The sequence below is a fragment of the Epinephelus moara genome, chromosome 6, assembly GCF_006386435.1.
Source record: "Epinephelus moara isolate mb chromosome 6, YSFRI_EMoa_1.0, whole genome shotgun sequence".
In the NCBI taxonomy this organism is placed as follows: Eukaryota; Metazoa; Chordata; class Actinopteri; order Perciformes; family Serranidae; genus Epinephelus; species Epinephelus moara.
The window spans coordinates 14,269,029-14,287,147 of NC_065511.1; the positions used below are offsets into that span (position 1 = coordinate 14,269,029).

The 18,119-nt window shown below is 42.0% G+C and overlaps 1 protein-coding gene across 1 annotated transcript in view; it reads right to left on the bottom strand.

Moving 5' to 3' along the window:
• The window catches only part of znf407 (zinc finger protein 407), a 165,970-nt gene that overhangs the window by 2,599 nt on the left and 145,252 nt on the right, over positions 1 to 18,119 (bottom strand). The gene's annotated exons all lie outside the window — the stretch shown is intronic.

Genomic DNA, 18,119 nt, shown 5'->3' on the forward strand with positions numbered 1-18,119 from the left:
ACAGGAACAAACTCATCAATCATTGATATTCCTATCTCCCCCTGACATTTAATGTCCTGAACTCACAAGGTTGACAATGTGATCAGAAAGTCAGAGTTGTGCTGCAAACAGTCTCTGACCCAACTGTGCCCTGTCCTCCTCCAGTGTAAACAGACACCGATATGTGCTAGCTTTAACTCCTGCTCTGATTGGACAAGTAGGCAGTGACCACAAGTCCTTTGGTGACAGCAAGCCTGTTAGTCCTGCACAGATACGCTATCAAAATGGACTACCTGCACAAGCTTGTACATAAAGCTCTGGAGGAAACAGTGAACACTTTATGTGTTCAGTGAGTCCAACATCAAAGTGAGCTGTAAAGACCTGAACTGACGGAAAGTGCAAATGCTGTTGTCAAGGAACACACCTATTGTTCTTTATGACTGCAAGCAAAGTTAAGCCTGATTTATGGAAGGGTGCCTGACACTTTTGATGGGTGTCACTCAACAGGAATATTGTATTATAGACAGAGAAAAGGTGTCACTCGACACTTTCTTTTCATGTCAGGCATCTGAAGAGTTTTGTTATGCCCTAGAAACCATTATATTTTGTCACGCAATGGGATTGGGTAGTCACGAGTGCCTCTCTGATACATCTACTGTGTCAGAGAGGAGCGTTTTGTGTGTCCTACCATGGGCAACATAGCGCCGGATCCAGGTGACCAGATCATTAAAACGGTTGGCAGATATTCCGAAAATAATGACCTTCATCTCCTCATCCATACCCCTGATTTGTTGGACCAAAACATATTCACCCTGTACCTCACTTGTTTGGTTCAATGGACTAGGGGCAGGGGGAAAAAAATAATTCAGAATACTACTGCAATATTTTTGTGTGGTAGTATCGTATCGTTACACAGTGCCAAGTATTGTTTTTTTTTCATTATGTAAATTTTTACTACTACGAATACAAATCAGCTTTTGGCAGTCTACTAGAATAATATGATCATGATCAGTCCACTAGACACATTTCGCTGCAATAAAAATGACTGAAGTGAGATGAACAGACTGAAAACTTTATATTATTACATAAAACATGCTGACAAGGTTTTCCTTTGGGGGCACAATTTACAGTTGAAAAAAAATGTAATAAAGTGCAATATATCACAATATATTTTATCGCAATACTCAGCATATCACAATATATTTAAAATGGCAATAATATCGTCTTGTGACTTAAGTATCGTAATAATATCCCATTGCAGATGTTCTAGTGATTCCCACCCCTACAATGGAAGCACTAACAACCTCCTTTTCTTGCGCTCCCAGTATCTTTTCAGTTAAGTTAAGTTCAAAGTCTCTTCCTCTTCAGTTTCCACTGTTATTATCAAAATGCTAAAGGGACATATATACTGATAGGGACAATACAATGCAACTAAACAAACCAGCTGGAGGATAGCGTTTGGTTACCATGGAGACGACTGAAACATTTCGCTGAAGCATGAATTCAAAATGTTGCACGGCTCTTTAATTTCTGTCAAGCCACACTCATCAAAAGTGTTGAGCGTCCTACCATAATTCAGGCTTCAAAGGTGTCAAGTTGTGTGTCAAAGAGTTAAACGCAGCTCCCAGGTTCAGCTGAGGACTCACACATTTCCTGTCTGATGAAGGCTTTGAAGAGATACTCTGATTGTTGTTTTATTGCTCAATTTGGCCAGTATCTGATGGGAGGAGTGACAAAAGATTGCTTATCTCTGTATATAAATGTCCTGTGTTAATGTTCGCACTTTATTACTTTATTATAATATTATCCTAAAAAATGAGAAGATGATAACTTTGGGTGATTATAATGAAATCTGCACAGATACACACCCACACCTGTCTGTAACTGCCAGGTTTATTTTAGGGAGTAGCTAAAAAAGACAGAAGACTGAACAAAAGACAGACGTTTCAAGATCTCTTTTCACAGAGACTTATTTTGATTTGTGCAAAAAAGTGGTAGAGTTAGACAGTGTTTTCTGCTGTTGAATCATAATGGGCTTAACAAATGGTAAGAGAATTTACAAACCGAGATGTCACGGAACAAAAACTGATATTCTGAGAGCAGAGAGAGAGTGTGGTCTTTTAAGTGTAGATGGACGGGTGATTTTCTGAGGACAAAGCTGTTTTCACTCACTCATGTCCATTCAGAGGAATTCTCTCTTTGTGTGTTTTTATACCTGGTAAGAGTCGTTACTACAGACTCTGGAACAGTCTACTTTTAGTATAAAGGGCAATCAGAACAGGACCTTGTTTGGAGGGAGGTTTCTTTGTATTCTGGAGCATCTGTGACCTACTATGCTATGCAATTTTTCACATCTCCCTGATTCTGATCAGAAGTCAAAGACTTTAGATCGGTCTGCTGCATTTGTCTTTCTGCCTGTCTTAAACTCTTCTAGCCTGTCTCCTCTCTCGTGTTATGAGTCTCTGTTTATCTCTTTTTATCTACTGCATATCTCTCCATCCTTATTTATGTAGTTTAAGATAACAGTATACGATTGTTTAAAGGCAAGCAAACAAAAAAAAAACATCCACTGTGACGCTGCAGTACACAGGCAACAAGTCTGTGTAGTAAATATCAATTCGGACTCTGCTATTTGTATCTCAAGTGACAAGCACAGTAGTTAGTGTGTGGAGGGAGTCAGCACTGTCGAATACAGCCAGAGGAAGTTGGCATTTTGAGCAGCAGAGGTTACCTATTTACACAGAGCTACAGGGCCGATGCTAACTGCCTACGCCAAAGCGCTGCGAGCTGAGAGGTCGGCTGGAGAGGACAATAACTCAATGGTTGTGCAGTTTCTGCTGCATTATCATAAAACCTGTTTATATATGAGTGTGTGTGTGTGTGTTTTAAGAGAGAGGGGGCATATTAGTGTGTGAACTTCTGACTGCATGTGTATGTTCAGCTTGGTAAAGCTCCGTTTTGCCAGTTAGTGCCGAATGTGTGTTAATGCATTTATGCGAGTCTCTGAATTCACATGTTGTATGCATGTGTCAATATGTGGGTGGAATGTTAAGGTCAGGCTCTACTGGTGTGCGTCTGTACAATATGTGCTACTATACGTATTTGTATGTATATGCCAAACCCTGCGTGTGCTTGCTTATATGTGTGTGTGTGCGTGTGTGTGTGTGACTGAGAGTGTGTAGTGCTGTGGGGGTGGTAAGGCTATGCGTTGCTAGTGTGTGTCACATTAGCCATGGGGTGCTGTCGGCGGGACCCAGCGGCGGCCCGCTGAGGTTTATGGAGTGTCACTCAGTCGCCGCAGCCGTGAATCAAGTTAATGTTGCAGATCCCATCTCTTCAGTTGTCCTGCGCTCCCGGTGGAAGAACAACATTTGAACAGCGTGATTTGGCCCCGGCGAGAGGCTGATGCCTGTTTAATATGTGTTTTGAGTGTTCTGACTGACTGATTCCTTTAACAGGAAGTAGGAGAGAGGATGAGAGAGAGGGAGAGACAGGCTGCTTTATTGGCTGTGATCTGAAACAAGATGGAGGCTCCCTGAGAGGAATAAAACAACAGGAGGAAAAAAAGGATGCAGAGACAGGCGGTGATGTCATTTTGATTTCCAGATGACAGGAGAGTCTTACATTAAAACTGAGTCACTGACTAATGATAAACTTGTACAGAGCTCAGAGTATATGTGGGGGGAATTTTACTTATTATATGCACTTAATGAATGCTAATTCTCTGCACAGCAGATTTAAACATCCTGCAGAGGTTTCACAACTCGATTATCGTGGCAAAGTGTGTTCATGATAAGGCTATTGTCGCAATATTTATAGAACATTAGCAATCAGTCAAAATAATCTTTGACTTGTTCATTGTGTGTTTTGTGTCTTTTTTTTGGGCAAATGAATTACATTCAAAATACAAATGTAGGGAGGTCGAAGGAGTTTGTAACTAACTGTACAAAAGTGTACAAAAAGAGCAATAACATTTAATGGATAATGAAAAGGCAACTAGTTGGCACTTGGGGAGAGAAACAAAGCAAGAATGTAAATAAACAGAAATTATTTAATCAGCACTGGATTATTTGCACAATATTATCATATGTGGATTATTAACATAATATCAGTATTTCCCTTTTAAATATCACAGTGACTGTCAATACCGGTATACCGCAACCCTTATGTGAGAATTTACCGCTAAATAAGCAATATAGAAGACATCAGAGACAAAGAGTCAGAGAGAAAACAGTAAGGAGAATAGGATGAGTGGAAAAGACCGAGAGATGTGTGTCTGTAAAAAGGACTACAAATGCACAATATCTTGTGGTTGCAGTCTATATTTCACAGTCAATCAAATGTCAAATGCAAAGTGCAGATTTTCTTTGCCACTACCATTGGCAAGGGCGGTAATATGCCGTAAAAGTGATCTTGAATATCAGATCTAGTTGCTAAGAATTATGGTCATATATACAGTCCAACAGATCCACAAGTGTGTCCCAGAAATCAACCTTATTATTACTGTTAAAAAGCAGTTGTAGAGTTGAAATGTTGTATTCACTGTGCACTTATTCTTTTGCTCGGCTTTGTTCCCACAGTCTTAAAGTATTGCACTGTGTGGGGATATGATGGTGATGAAAGTGAATCTGTTCTCCTAATGAATGAGATGATACCGAAATTAAACTAAACCTGATTTTGGAGACTCCTCTGGACCCTCTTAGGTGTTCCCTGGGCTGCAGTTTGCTAACCATTTGTGTGGCGACACTGCCTTGCCTTACACCAGCCGGTGTGTTAGCGTCAGGTCAGTGCGGGGAGCCTCCCTGCTCAGTGTACGGTACAGATGCAATTATTGATCAGTGGATCAATGGGCTGGCCAGCGGCGGGGGCCCCAGGGCCTCTAAGTGGCATTACTTCAGCTCGGAGAGGCCGCCACGGGAGCGGTCAGACAGCACTTACCAGCAGTTAGAGAAATTAACCTTAACACCGAGACACCAACACACACACAATCAATTACACTCGCTGTAACACAGGTCAGCTCATGGCAAATGTAAGCTCACATGCACATACACATGTAATCAGCAAGCACACATGACACCTACACCTTAGTTTTGTTACACTTGTGGGAACACTGGTTGTAAAGCTACATTTATTCCTCACCTAAATCTTTATGTACCACACACTAATCCTAATTGGTCCTCACAAAGATAGAAGTGCAAAAAAACACACATTAAAGACAAAAACTCAACCACAATAGACACTACAGCAAGCAAAGTCAAATACAGTATATCAACCATAACATGAGAGGAGAAAAAACACACTCACCAAATCAATTACAAGGTCAATGGCAGGACCGTGAAAAAGCCAGAGCTTATGATCAATTCTTAACTACAGCACAAAACCCTTTACAATCCTTTTACCAGCCGATTACCTTCAATTATAGATATGAAGCCGGTGCCTTAAAAAGAGCATGATGGAGACCCCTAAACCTGACACACATATAGCTGTTATTTGTGGGGGGATTTTTACAGACGAGGCGGTGTAAGTGTGTGTGGCTTCTGAAGGTGACACTGCTAAGTAGATAAAGTGTCAGTTCTGGGTGTATCCAGGTCACCAGGGAAAGCCTGGATATGACAGTGTGTGCGTATGTGGGTGTTTCTTGGTGTTTAAGACATTTATGTGTGTATGTATTTCATTATTATCTTTATAAAACTGTGTTTCTATTGATTCCCTTAATTTTCTACTTGTATTTCAATGATTTCAGGCATTGTTTACTTATAAAGTAATTTTTAATTGGTTAAGCAAAGGTGCTATATAAACAAACCCTTATTGTTATTTTTTATCTATTATATTTTGATGTGATTTTTATCAGGAATTTAAAAGCACAGCAACTCAGAGGGGTATCAATACACAAAAATCCCAGAGGACAGCGCTTAAAAGCACTACTAAAAACACTTATTTCCAAAGAGGTCCTCAATGGAAACAACAAACACAATACATAGTACCATACAAATCAATGCAAACTAACAAATTACAATATAAACCTGCTCGTTCCTGTTGCAACTCTGCAACCAGCGCTCAAATTTCCTCCCTCAAAGGTGAACGAGCAACAATCCCCACAAATCCACCTTCACTTTTGCTTTACAAATTGCTTTTGTTTGGCTTTGCTATACATGCAGGGGCAGGTTGTTCCATACGGAGATTCCAGTATAGAAAAATGAGTGTGCAGTTTCTGTTATTGTGTTTAATTATTCATAATGTACAGTATGTGTATGAATTTCTTTAAATATTACTGCAGGATATGTATAGTAATATACAGTATGGCTAAGTATACAGCTTTTATGTGCACATGTCTTTAAGTATTTCATACAGACAGTGTATGTTAAGTGTTTATGAGTGTAAACAGCATTGAGATTTATACATTTACATGAATTTCTTTGCATACCACAAAAAGAATATCACCCATATGTGTATGTGTTTATTCACTGTAATGTGTGTGTGTGTATTTTAGGATCTTACTTTGGTCGAGTTGTGTACATGATGACCTTACCTGCCGCTCCTCCCCTGTGAGGCCTCAGGCGAAGCTGCATGTGTTTCCTATGCGTGTATGTGTGTGTCTGCCTCTGTGCGAGTGTGTGCGTACGCACAAACTAGCAGGTCAGCTGAGGTCTGGCTAGTGATGGCTCTACTTTGTCTGGTAGGGACAGCCGCTACTGTCACCTTTACAAACGCCATGAATCAACGCCAGGGAGGACAGGCCGGCCGACCAAAAAACAACCAATTATACAGCAGCCAGATTGACACCGGGTGGACTGGGCAGAGAGAGAGAGATGGAGACGCACTGAACACACCCCAAGGACGAATAAACAGAAGAGAATGAGGGCACAGACTGACAGAAGGGCCTTCTGGGCTGTAACACCGATACGGTGTCTCTGAAGGCCAATATTAATCCGTCAGTGACTTCAGTTGGACGTTAAAGAAAGAGTGAACATCTTATACATGATCTGCTGACGTTAATGAATGTGTTGTTATTCTCTGTCGTGAGCTGACGTAACACAATGTTTAGTCTGTAACAGTTTCATGACGACTTAAAAGGAAGCATAAATCCTCTGATACACACAGGAAGTTATGCATTTTGTTTTTTCTATAGTGTTTCCTGATTTCAAAAAAAAGTTTTCTATAATGTATAGAAATTGTTTATCTTTCTTTTAAAATAAAGAGAAAAGTCTGGGTCTGGCCAGGAAGCTGTAACTCCCAGCAACATGTTCTCTTACATGTTTTCTTCTGTGTCTCTTCAGCGTGTATGGTGAGTAGTAAAAGCTAAGAGGATAAATGATGTTGTTTGAAATATCCAGACTGACTCATCATCTGTGAGCACAAATGTGAGCGTGCTGTGAGTGCAAGTCAGAATCTGCAAATATGGATTTTAAGGCATTCCTGCTGCACCAGTTTGCAAAAAAAACACAAGTTCAACCAGGGTTTAAAGGAAAACAAATAACTGACCAAACAGTTACTTTAGTCACGTTTTCAGAATAAATAACGTCAGGTCAGCCTCACATGAGCTGTTTCACCTGCATGCAAAAATCACACAAGGTGAAAAATTAGAGCAGAGCTTAAGATAACTAAAGCATGTTTTAACTGGCAGCTAAAAAGCAAGTTATGTAACTAAAACACTGAGCGTAACTCCTTCCCGAAAACAGGAAATTGCTACCTGACATAAGTAAACAAGACTGGTCGTGGAACATGGATGCCCTGATAAAGTAAAGTACTTCATTCATGAGTAAATAATTCTTGCATGGAACAGATACACATGCATCAGGGGAAACAGATTTTAAATATTATAAAAACATATCTGAAATACTGGCATATAAACATGTAAACACATGAAAACAAGAATTGCCATAAGCAAGTATGGCATCACACCCCAAACTCTGAACAATGATATATATGGTAGTGCTCCATAGATTGAGCTGGGAAGGGCTCAAAAGGTGAGATGTGTACACACACACACACACACACGCACACGCACACGCGCACACGTACGCACACGCACACGCACACGCACACGCACACGCACACACACACACACACACACACACACTGGTCAGAGGGAACACAGGTCAGTGTCCTGCTCTCAGCTCTTTTTTCTGCTGACAGAGGATGACCCAGTGCGAGTATAATCTGGTCCACACTAACTCTATCTACCTCATGTCCCCCAGGTCTGTGCCCCCAGAGACAGAGAGACAGAGAGACAGAGAGAGAAAGACAGGGAGAGAGGTGAAAGGTGAAGAGAATAAAAAAAAAAAACCTATCATCAGGGAAACCATCCCCTCTACACCTTCACTTTTCATCTTTCCATCCTTTGAATACCTTCTAGTCTCTTATGGCCATTAGCTAATATACAATATGATAAGTACTATTGCAGTTTCAGCTGTGAAATTAGCATCAATAAATAAAAAATTATAGATGTATTCATCTAATCAACGACATGCTACTGTATTTCATAACACAAAGAACTGATTATAAGAAAACTGCAGCAAGAAAAGATTCACTTCAAGATTTGGAGATGTAATGGAATTCACGGGTGTAAGAAATCCCAGTGTAACAATTGTTCTCAAGGAGTAATAAATAGGCCAACAGTGCTAACCACTTCCTGGAGGGGATTTTTAAATTCACACGGCTTGGTCAGCCAGTACAGTTAGTACAGGATGCAGTGCTTCGGCAGGAAAGTACATCACAGAGGAGACAAGCGTCATCTACCGCGACGCAGAGGCTGCTAGGACGTCATTTGGTTGGCTATGGATAAAAAGAGTGAGTGTGTGGGAGGTTGCTACAGTTGCACAAAGTGAGGCCTGATCAACCTCAGCAGGGCTGCCAGCGAGAGGGCGTCTGATGCTGAAAGGCCTGAAACACCTGATGACTGCAGGTTACATCACTGATTATGTGCCCCAGAAAAGCATCAGAAGATGCATCATTTCAACTTTAAAAAAAATGACTAACCAGATATGACTAATGTACAACTTTTTGTTGGAGTGTGCCGGCTGTTTTTCCCCGATGCTGCAAATTGCAGCTATTTGCACTCTGCAGATGAAGGTCAGAAATGATCACAGTGTGATGGCCTGATGCAAGCAGAAAAAAGGAGAGACAGAAAAGAGAGAGAAGGCGTGTAAGAGGCTCATCCAAGAATCCAAGAGGGACGGTTGACATATGAAACAATAACAAAGATCACAACACTCTTCTTTCCCATATTCCCCCTCCTTCCTTCCCCTTCTCCCCATTAGGCCCTCTTTCTATCTCTCTAGCCTGTTTCCTTCTTTCTCTTCTCTTTCTCTCAGAATCTCTGGAGGTGGACCTTTGATTGCTTCTTTAATTAGCCATGTCAGACGGCTCCGTGGATTTACTGGGGATGTCGAACTTCTGCAGATAATTACATGCCTTTTCCCTTTCTCTCCATTGCTACATCCCTCCATCCATCCCTCCATCCTCCTTTCACTGTGTCCCCCTATCTATCCCTCTCACTCACTCTCCCATGATTTAATGATTAATTATGGATGTGAGTTTGAGAATAAAAGCTTTTTTGCTAATCAAAATGAAATCCCCCCCACACCCCCCAACCCCCATTCTCGTAATTACAGTGTGAAGATGATGTTGCTGATGTCTTTTTGTTTCCAAGGCCTGGCCCGCGCACTGATCTGAGGTCCGTCAAGGCGGATGGGATGAATAATCACAACATAATGGCTTGCTTCAGAATTTCAAAAAAACTGGGTGGAGAAATGAAGTAGGCCGGATTGGTTTGGGGAGAATAAAAGAAGAATATAGACGAAAAGACAGAAGCAGATTGCTGTGGAAGATGTCAGTGCAGAGGCCAAGACCGGGAATCAAAGAGGCCTAAATCCTAAAGCCTGACCACAGCCATCAGTTGTGGAGAGGATGGTATTTTTATCCAAAGCTTGTGTTTAAGTTCAAATATCATTTTGATTGTCAACTGACGAGTACTTTATTGATTGACTGATCAATTGTTTGGTCTACAAGATCTCAGACAATAGTCAAATCTGCCCATGTGGCATCATCAATTTTGTTTGTTTGTTTGTCTGATAAACAATCCAAAACCAACGTTCTTTAGTTTTGGCCAATAAATTGTGAGGATTTGCTGCTTTTCTACAAGTGATCTGAGGACATTAAGACATCAGTATGCTCCACACGAAGTGCCTGTCGGACGGTCAAATAGCTTTGGAAACCCCATCTCCCTTCACCTTCCTCATGTCAAAATTGGGGGCGGCTGCGTCCCACAATTTCTCAAACTTTTTGAAACCGACAAACCAACAGCACAGATTGGCAGAGTTTGGCCCAGTGTGATGAGGCACTTTTCTATCAAGCTCTCTTTTTTCATTCTTTACAAACTATCTCAGACTGTTTGTGACTTTTGAGTGTGTGAGCAAGTGCAACACTATGAGTGATAAAGAAAGTAACTGTTAGTTGTAGCCTAACAAAGAGCAAAGGTATTCTTCTGCATATCAGTAAATATAGTTCAGATTTCTTTCTCCTTTGCTCCTCTATTTAAAAAAAAAAGGCGCTCTGTGGTGCAACTACAGATTGATGGCAGTGAGACACTGATAGCAATACAGCACAATAAAAGTCTAGTGTGTAGGATTTAGTGGCATTTAGCTGTGAGGTTGCAGATTGAAACTTATCCCGTGTGCCAAGAGTGTAGGAGAACAATGGTGGCTGATGCAAAAAAGCAGAAATATGAATGGCCCTATCCAGAGCCAGTGCTTGATATGTCTGTTCTGGGAAACTGTAGAAACAACATGGTGGACTCTGCCACTGTCCGTATGTAGATAGAAATGGCTCATTCTAAGGTAACGAATACACAATGAATCTTATTTTTGAGTGAATATACACTAATGAAAACAAAGTTATCAAAGTTATATTCCATTTCTGTCAGTATATTCCTTTAAAGGGCTATTCCAGCACTTTATTTTTGTACTAAAGGGGAAAGGTCATCCCCAAACACTGGGTGGTATATTATGGGCAAAACAACCCTATGACATAGACCTCACAGTATGTAGTCCTAAACCAAGGTGAGTTATGAGGACAGATTTATATAAAGAGCAAATTCTTCCAGCACAGTAATGCCTCTCTTAAAATAATCTGATTTCAATATTGTTTTAATGGTCATTTTGCTTGTGATCATCAGCTAAAATAACAGTTTACCCACCTTTTTATTCACCAAAACATCACTAAGGCAAACTAAATCACAGCCTGGCCATCTACAGCATATCCATACAGAATGTTGTATGACAAGTCCCTATTGTTCCCTGTTGAGTCACTCACACTCATATACAACACACAGACACACAGGTCTGTTTGGCTTAGTCTTCTATCCTTCCTGCCATATTTACTGGGTATTTACCTAACAGAGGCATGCTGGAGATATTTATCGTCCTGATGGCTCTATATATAGGGCTGAGGAGCTCGGTGAGAGGAGAGGCAGGCGCGGTGGGAGGTTGCTTCTCTAATCTCCATCTCCAGGCTGACAGGCCAGAGAAGGCCCTAATGAATGACTCTTTTCATCTGCACGCCTGTGTGTATGTGACAGTATAAATATTTAGCAATATTGGAGTCAGCTCGTGATTTTACACAGATGGAGTGATTGATGGCTCAGCCCCCTGATGCATGCCAAAGACCATCCTGGAGATGTTATATAAACCACCACAGCCTCTCTCTCCCTCCATCATCATCTCCATCTCACTCGCGCTCTATCTTTCACACTGCCTCCTCTGCACTCCGCCTCCTTCCCAGCTTGTCTTCTCGCTGTCGATCCGCCCTCTGTGGCTCTGCCAATTTGCTTCACTGTTGAATTTCTATCATACAGTGTGGTGTCCCTACGGCTGTAAGACAGGCTAAATCAGAGGAAAACAACCTGACAGAGAGGAAACTCTGAGGAGATTGGCATCGACACGTTACAGTGCAGACCCCCCTTTTAAACTTCTTATTTAAAACCCATTTTCCCTACAAATTCATTCTAAAGCAACTATTAAATTCTCTTCTATTTGATTTTATTATTTTTTCTTAGTTTTAACGCATTTTCTAAAGTGCCTCGTAAAGTTTTAAAAAGTTTGTCATCGATTGATGATGAGTTTTACTCTCCATACACAAAAGGTATGAGGACTGTTTCCATGCTGTTGCTTTCTATGTTCAGAAAATCAAATGTCAACATGTGAGTGAGAGCTGCTCTTTAAGTCTGCAGCCTCACACATACACATAAACACACACACACACACACACACACACACACACACACACACACACACAGTACATAGGCAAACACTCACACACATTCAGAAACACATGCACACAATGCTGTCATCTGTATCAGACAGAAACCAGACCAGAGCCACTATCTGTTTGTGCAACACACACACACACACACACACACACACACACACACACACACTGGTGCCAATATGCTGCCAGGGCGCTCTATGAAAAAATAGTGTGTGTGTGTGTGTGTGTGTGTGTGTGTGAGGGGACGCATATGCAGTTTGGTTTAGCTTTATTTGTGAAGACTGACTTGTGACAGGCAGCTCTTGACTACCTTTGTGAGGACATTTTGAGTTTTGGGGACACTCGTCATAGTGAGCAGATTATATCAGGGCTTGTAGCTGAATTAGGTTAAAGTTACAGTGGTCTTGTTTAAGACTAAACCTCAAGGGAATTAATGTATAAGAATCTATTGCATTTGAGTACGTGTGTGTGTGTGTGTGTGTGTGTCTGTGTGTGTGTGTGTATGTGTGTGTGTGTGTGTGTGTGTGTGTGTGTGTGTGTGTGTGTGTGTGTGTGAGTACTACACAGACCTTCTGCATAGCCTCTGCATAGCCAATTAAACTAAAATACAAGAACAAAATCCCTGAACAAATATATGAGGACTTTAAGGGGGGATGTTGAAGATGTATTAACCTTGTAATTGCCTGTGTAAAATATGCTCCCCTGGTAATGAAATTTCCTGCTTTAATTTGAAAAAATTGGGGAAATATCTCCCCTTTTTTGCCTTGTGTTTTCTCATTTAATTGCATTTAAAACTTCAATCTCAAACACCCCCACCGCTTTATGGGGGGAAGGACCAGCGCTGGACCGCCACATCTATTAATCTAACTGTCCTTTATCGGAATTAGCATTCAAATGTGATCGGTTCCACTGCGCCTTCGCCACCACTTGTAATTCCAACAAAATCCACTCCTATGCAATAACTACAGTGCCCTTCAAGACCACTACCACCTCCCCCTCGCTTTGAGAGGTATTGATTTTTATTTGTTCTGTAATGAGAACAATTAGTCTTTTTCCTGCCCTCCTTCATCTATCACCTCCACGTTCCTGTGGCTCTGCCATCCAGCCGGCCTCTGTCTTTAAACCCAGCTGGAGGTCCATCCTCTGGGCAGAGGACACCACTGTGCCCCTCTGCATAAGAAATACAGCAAGCTCAAAGAGATAACAGAGGACATTTCTCTTTATCTACCTGACTATTGCCTAAAACTAACCATGAAGTCTGCACAGCTAGTTTGATCTCACTGAAAAGCAATGTGTTCATGGGGTTTGACTCACACAGGCTTTTGGAGCACGACGCTGACACTCATATTTTATGATGGACATGCCGACAGCCAACGTCAAAGCCAATTTTCATGGCAAAATAATTCTCAAAATAATTTAGAATCGATGTTTACCCTACATTCTCTTTTCTTAGCATTAAGTTTGAATTAAACTATTTTTTTAAAGTTCAATTTATTATTAATCAATGCAACATTAATTACAGAAATAAATTGCATCCTATCTATCATACTGGATAGTTAATCTCTAATGTTAATGAAAGGCCTATATCTAACCCATGTTCCTGCCTGACTCTAATTGACATGGTTAGAGGAAATTACCACACTCTAAATCCAGTGTGGCTGGTGTTAGCATGTATCATAAAACATGAAAACACAATAAAACACTCACACACATCCATTAAGAATGCTTCAATTTCCGCTGTGGAAGTAGAGTGGCATGCTGGACTGACTGACTAGCGGCGATCAGGAGACTTTAGCCTCTATAAACCACCTGATTGACAGGGTGATTTGTGACTGACTGACTGGATAAGTGGCTAGCTGCTTGCTCCGTGCAGCTGTTTGTGCCTGCATACGAGCGTGAGTGTGTGTGTGTGTGTGTGTGTGTGTGTGTGTGCGCGTGCGTGCGTGTGTGTGTGACGTCAGGTCCTATTTCAGCCATGGCCGGTGAGGAATGAAGCATCTGAAAGAGTCCATTTCTCTTGCCGCGCAGCCTGAGCCTTACTTACCCTAATGATGTATAATAGCCTGCAACTACACTTAACCTGAGCATTACTGTGGCAAAGACTGAGTGGAAGAGGCACACACACACACACACACACACATAAAGGTCTAGTTTTTTCTGAGGACGCTGTTTACCAAAGGCTGTGAGGGCAGGAAACGACCTGGCATGTTAAAAAATGAAAGACTCGCAGATCGCACTCCATCAAATCAAATCAAACCCTAAGATGTATATTAACATTGACAGCTGTATCCTCGCTTTCTCTCTGATCCTTCACTCGCACTTCACTCTGCTGCTGACTCATTCCGTAGCTATAAGCTAAATGATACAAGCAGTTAGCATGCTGCATCTGTTGTCTCTTAATTAAACTCATTTTCCTGGATGCCTGAGTATGTTCATACATGCAATATGGATCCTGGTCCTTTAACCTCTTTCGCATTCATTAGTGCAGACGAGAACGAGCTCATCACTTACACACATGCTTCATAAGTGACTGAATGAATGTATGCGCACGTGTGTGTGTGTCTGTGTGTGTGTCTGTGTGTGCAAGACGGGTCGTAGACAGAGGAGAGACAGTAAATGACAGAGTCACGTGAGGCGGCTACTGTATGAAACCTCAGATCTAATCAATAGGAGTGAGGAGGACGCCAGGCGCCAGCCAGAGGGTCACCACTCATCACTCAGGTCAGCGGCGAACACACACATGCGTGCACACACACACATAAGAGCATGCACGGTGAGGGCATTGCACAGGGCACATTACTAGACAGGACTATGAGGCAGTAGAGAATGGGTCAGAGAGGGGTTGAAGCACATAGCAACAGAGGGGGGGAACTGGATCGATGGGAGAGATTGAAGGAGCTCCGTAATACTGGAGGAGTCACGGATGTCCAGGATTCAGCTAAGCAGGGCTAGGAGACAGGTCAGGAGGGTTAAAACAGCCTCGCACCACAGGGAGGAGCCATCGACAGGCCATAAAAGAGGTGAAGGAACAGCGGAACTGACTGATTTTGATGCTCATCATGGCTGAATGCAATGGTGGTCACCAAGGAGTATCGGTTGTGTAGAAGAGGAGATGACAGTAACCAGGTTGTAGCTGGAAATTAACTTATATGACAAATATAGCAGGCTTTTAGCAACATTTGCAACAGGAGACAGCCTGCTAAGCTGTGGGAGCTCGGCGGAAAGTGGGGCAGCAGAGGAGCACACCAGAGTGTGTGTTTATGTGTGCGTGTGTGGGCACATTGTGTGTGTGCCGCTGCTCTGCAGCAGAGAGACACCGACAGAGAGAAGGACTAGGCCTGGTGGCATTTAGCCCTGTTCTATAATGACACTGAGAGCTGGGGAGGAGACACAGGCACTGTTATTGAATTATTGAAGGTGCACGGTGAGGTATAAATCTGCCATGGAGATGCCATACTGTTGTAACACACACATGCACCCATGCACAGTCGCACACACACACACACGCACGCACGCACGCAGAGGCCACCGACACACAGCGAGGCTGGCGTGACGACTGCAGGCTTTGACTTGCTGACCTTGAGGTTGTTAAAACAAGCTCTCCGTCAGCTTTTCTGCAAAATATGTTTACCTCGTGAGAGAGAAGGGGAGAGAGACAGAGGAAGAGGAAGAGAGAGAGTAGAAGTGTGCGCGCGCTGTGCTGACATTGCCGGAATAAACACAGCGACTCCATCAATTCTTCCGGATTGTGAGGCAAAATAAAAGAGAAGACACTGCGGAGGGAGACATAAAGTAACTAGCAACCTGTACTAGCCGGGCTCCAGCCAGGTTTTACTACACAGCAACATCATGACTGAAAGAAGAGATTAAGCTCTCGAGAACAAACATTTGAATCCTGCGAAACCGCCGTGCACACACAGATTAAAAGAGAACGGTTGTATATATCTACCTGTAGCGAATGCAGCCTAGAAACCGTACATCAGCCACCAATTACTGATGTTTATCTCTTAAATAAAAAGAGACAGAGTATTGCTACATGCATGAAGACATCACTATATGTGATAATTCCCTTTTCTTCCTTCCAGCGGAAAGACTTTCACCGCACGCACCAACACATTTTTATTTCCATTATTATTTCTGTATCTCTGTACAGATAGGGAGGTAGTGTTTCTCAACTCAGCCGCCTCCCACCTTGAACAAACCAAACAGAGGCTTTCTGAGGAATTGTGGATGTAACGTACTGTATGTGTGTGCGAATGAACCGTGTGATTATAGAATGGTGCAAAAAGCTTAAATGTACATTTATTTGTTTTTGTGAGTGCGCGTGTATGTATATTTTTGCATGTATGTCTGTGTGTGTGTATAAGTGGGCACGTGTGTCCTGCCTGAGCTCTGTAGCCGAGGGGGGCACCTCTTCTTATTAACATCATCAGTCTGCATCATTACTAGGCTGCCTGGGTTGGGCAGCAGGTGCTATGAGAGTGCCAGGGTTACAAACGACCATGGGATCGCTCTCGGAACACACACACTCACACGTACACACAGACACAACACACACAGACAGACTCCGAACCCCCTTTTCAAATCCCCAAAAGGGATGTGGGGTGTCTGTGTCTATCTGTTATCCAGTGGGTTAGCGCTCGGTGTCTGGCCAGGTTTTCACTGGGGGGGACGGACTCCATCCATTCTGCTGACAACAGGCCGGCGATACACAGCAGAGGCTGAGAGAAACTCAGCTCAGAGCAGGGGAGGGTCCGCAAGTCAACAAAAAAAAAAAAAACATCATACAGGCTGTGTGCAAGACAGTGTGCAACTAACTGGAACATGCACACAACACAGTACAAAGAAACATGTAATGCTCAGGTGCAGATGAAAATAAACACAAGGGTTCGACTGATATTTGGGGTAACATACTGGCATTTTTAGAGAAAGGGGACATTTTTATGCAGCATATGTTAACCAACAGGAGTTAAATAGAGGAAACATTGAAAGGGTCTGTTCACCAAAATTACTAAAGTACATACATCCTTGCTTACCTTTAATAGTTTTCATATACTTTCACCAGGTTTTGAGATCTCTATCTCTGCCTCCAGGTAAACAGTGTGTGTGGAGATCAAAAGAGACAGAATGCATTGGTCGAAATCCAAACTTGGAACCAATCGGCAATCGCCAGATGATTATTTAGCTTCTAATAAGCTTTTTTCTAATTTATCTGGGTTCATGTGGAGATCTAGAGATTAGTCAAAATACTGTCTGGAACTGCGGTGCATGAAGGAGGCCTGAATGTCAGGCTATTGTCATCACACTGAAGGCCGATAGGTTCAGAAATTGCCACGCTAGGAAATGAATACATTTTTGTTTGTGTTGCTATAATAGCTTTGATAGTTGGTGAACTACTGTAGCTGACAAAGTAACCACTAACACCCTGGTTTTAGCAATTAAAGAAGGAAAAAAAGCGCACCACACTAACAAGCTTGCTAACTCTCTGTTAGCAAGCTAATTAGGTTGGTTGCTAACGGGACAATGAGTTGGCATGGTTTATTTAAAAGACATATTTGTACCATCAGCTTCTATCTCATAATTGTTAGAAGGTACTCTTGTTAACTGAGCTGTAACATACCAGACAGAGAAGTTGGAATAAAAGTAGATGGTGTACTTATACTGTTTGTGAGAAGACATATTCGATCTTGTTAAATTATATGTTCAGAGAGGACAAATTAAAATCTGTTCAACAGATACTTCAAAACCAGGACAAATAAACCAAAATGATCTGTGCAGCTTGATCCCATTAATTTCAAGGAAAAATATATGATGTTTTTCAGATTTGGGTACCCGACCCTTTAACTGACTGTAATGACTCATTTTAATCAGTA